This window comes from Numida meleagris, chromosome 2, assembly GCF_002078875.1.
Source record: "Numida meleagris isolate 19003 breed g44 Domestic line chromosome 2, NumMel1.0, whole genome shotgun sequence".
NCBI classification, from domain to species: Eukaryota; Metazoa; Chordata; class Aves; order Galliformes; family Numididae; genus Numida; species Numida meleagris.
Window position 1 is genome coordinate 116,744,893 of NC_034410.1, and position 3,860 is coordinate 116,748,752.

The window sequence follows — 3,860 nt, forward strand, 5'->3', positions numbered from 1 at the left end:
GACACTTCCTGCCAGCTTGGTGTCATCTGCAAACTTACTGAGAGTGCACTCAATGCCCTCATCCAGGTCATCAATAAAGATATTGAAGAGGACAGGCCCCAGCACCGACCCCTGGGGAGCACCACTCGTGACCGGTCACCAGCAGGATTTAACTCCATTCACCACCACTCTCTGGGCCCGGCCCTCCAGCCAGCTCCTTACCCAGCAAAGGGTGTACCTGTCCAAGCCACAGGCTGCCAGTTTCTCCAGGAGAATACTGTGGGAGACAGTGTCAAAGGCTTTGCTGAAGTCTAGGTAGACCACATCAACAGCCTTTCCTCATCCACCAGACGGGTCACTCGATCATAGAAGGAGATCAGGTTGGTCAAGCAGGACCTGCCCTTCAGAAACCCATGCTGGCTAGGCCTGATCCCCCGGTTGTCCTGCAAATGCCGCGTGATCTCCCTCAGGACAATCTGCTCCATAAGTATTGGAAGGCCACAATGAGGTCTCCCCGGAGCCTCCAAACTAAACAAGCCCAGTTCCCTCAACCTTTCCTCATAGGAGAGGTGCTCCAGCCCTCTGATCATCTTGGTCGCCCTCCTCTGCACTCGTTCCAAGAGCTCCACGTCCTTCTTGTGCTGGGGGCCCCAGGCCTGGACACAGTACTCCAGATGGGGCCTCACAAGAGCCGAGTAGAGGGGGAATATAAAGCCAAATTCTGGAGAAAACAGAAAGCACATTTTCTTTAATTTTTAATTTTAATTTAACTGGAAGTGTATTTTCGTTAAATTTTGTGTGTTTTTGGCTTGTTTATTTGCTTTTTTCTGGGTTGGAATTGTGAATATATCTGGTAATATTATGTTCATTGATATTACTTTCAGATTTATCTGTGCCATTCTCTTTTACAGGCTTAGTGTTAATTTTATTCTATTTTTTCTTGCTTATGCCATTATCCTCAGTTATCACCCCTATGCCAGCTACATTCCCTTATACATCTTCACGTTTTTCTTTTCAAGACAAGCCCCAGCTATTCTATTTGTCTTCTTTAAATTTTGCTTTATTTTAAATCTTTCAACTAAATTTGTTCTGTGTGCAGCTTTTGGACATGATACGTATGACTAAAAATGATTGTTCTTCTAATCAGCACGTTAGAAACACTTATTTTTAAACACCAACAGAAATAAACATAACAGTTTATCAAAGAGGTTGTGTGTGTGTGATTGTATGTTTGTATATGTAAAAGCTTTAGCAGCAGACATAGCAAAGGGGATGGAGCTTCTTTTTAGCACCAGTGATGAACTCATGCAGTTTGAACCGATGTAGTTCAAGCTCCTGCACGAGCTGATGTAGCCATGGGGTTGCACAGGTTTCTTTTGCTCTCCCTGTTTGGATCAGGCTGTCCCTGACATTACAGCAAGAATGTGTGGAGTTCATTGGGGTGGGAGCCACTTCTGGGCAGGAGAACCTCATTAGTTCTCTGCATTTCCTCTCCGTGCAGTTGCAGATCTCATCCATAAATACAAAAAGGTCACCCAATTTTTTTCTAAATTTCATGAAAAGCAGACAGAAAAACCCCAAACTCTCTGACCTGGGGGAAGCTGTCAAGAAGTTATTTCTCTTTGCAGGCTGTACCTTGTGTTGAGAGGTGCTAAGCAGCCATGGCTTAGAGTGTTACTGCACCCAGAGTGCTGAAAAATCTGGTGATAATATGAAGCCAGTTCACTTGAACACACACACTGGGGGCTCTCAGAAATGTCTCCTGTGTTTGGTTTTACTTGTCACGGTCTGTTCAAAACAAACACACCTTTTTATATTGTTTAATGTCTATTGACAAATTCAGTGTGGTGAAAGCTGACACAAACCTGTTCACTTTATTTAGAGATGGAAAGACTTTGCCAATCTTCTGGCGAGCACATTTGATATATTGCAGGTTGGATAGAATATTTTTTCCTCCACAAAAACATTAATGATTAATCTGAACTTGTGCTGCAGCAGAAAATATTCCAGTATAAGTCCTACAGCAGTAAGACTATTCCTTTCATAGTTTTGAAGTACTGCACTCATCTACTAGCTAACAGGCTATGTATTCAATAATGAGCTCATGTGGTTGAAACTAAAAAGTATCCCAATAAGACTAGGCTTGTGGGTTGCATGTGGCTTCAAATCTGGGGATTGTTTAGTAAATAGGGAATCCCTGTTCTATGATATGTAAAGCAAACTATTCTCTGGGTTCAGAAAATACTGTACAGCAGTGTTAGAGACAAAAAGTTAAGTGTTTATAGATGAAGGTGTTGATGTTGCAAAATAAAATGAAGAGAGAAGATGGTTCATCAGCCTTTCCAGTTTGGTGCATCATTTACTGAACTTTGTCCTGCCTAGAGTCAACAGCGATGAGAATTTCCATATCTCATTAATGTGTTTTGCCTTTTTCTAGATACTCATTGGAATGTGAATTTGCCTCAAATCTGAAGTAAGAGGTTCCACACAATATTCTGCCAAAGAAACACACTTAGTTTTATACATACATGAGAGAAGGAAAGTTTTTTGACTTGAATGGAGTATTGGCAGATTTATTAAGGTCTAAGGAAAAAGGAGAATGAAGTGGAATCTACAGCCTTTGGGTAGATTTGAACCTAGATTTTCCTGCTAAGCTATTACACGCTAGAGTAGTTCTGTAACTCATTCTGGAGACTATAAGCTACTTCTGTAGGACCCCAACTTGGTCTATATTCCTAGGCACATTATATGATACAGTGTATTTTCAAAATGAAGGACTGGAAACTTCAATCACCAAATAAGAAAAGGCTATTATTTGCCAAAAACAGGTGGCCACTGCTATCAAACATGATGTGGGCTGGGTTGTCAGAATTGCAACAGAAATAGAACAAACTGCTGGACATCACTGGTATGACGTTTTTATGGGACAAGTACCAACTGCAAATGGCATATTGTGTCTTATGTTACGTCCTATGACCATTGTAGTATTGTGTGGTATTTTATTAGTTTTGTTATTAATATGCTTTTATATCCATGTCTATCACTTATCTCACTGCGCTGAAAGCACATATCACCAAATGTTACCTTATAATGAACTGCTGAGCTAGGCTTGAGTGAGAGCACAAATCTTCCCCCTGCTCTCAGCTGGGCATTAGGTGCACCAGTAAGTACGTCCTCTGGCTAAGGCAGTAGGTTTGCTGGATGTTTGGTCTATTGCAAGGGGTGTGACTGCGCCAGCTCCTGCTCATGCCAAAGCCTGATGATGTACAGCTGGAGCACTGCCATTAGGGCACTGTGAGAGCAATGTGCAGGCAGGACACAGAGGGAAGGAAGAGATAAGGGCTGTTGTTACCTGAGCCTGCTGTCCCCTGCAGCTCTCTCCTCCTGCAGCTTTGCGTAGTAGCTGCTCTGGCTTTTCAGGAGGAGAAAAGTCTGCAAAATCATTAAAGTTTTTCAGATAAGAGTTAATTTCCTTTTTTTCTTTTTTTGTCTATTTCTGTAGATATTATAAGATCTGCCTTGAGACGTACCTTGATCCAGAAAGACCAGGGGTGAAGTAGGGTTGTTTGCATCTGTGCTTGTGGGGTTTACTTGAGGCATAAGTTTAGATGTTTAAACGTCTACTTCTTATTGTTTTAGCTTAAGAGAATGATTCTTACTCATAAAAGATAAGATCCACACACAGACCTTGGCTCTCTCTGAAGAATTCTGCTGTTGTAAAATTTTCTGTCAGTTCCTCCTTTTCTTCCTTACCATTGTCCTTATCTAAGGAATTTTCCTCTGCCAAAGAAGACTACAAAGCTTACCGCATACCACACATATCTTACATGCTGTCCTGGGAGTCAGCTGCAGAGTCACTTTCTGTCTGTTGTCCAGTCAAT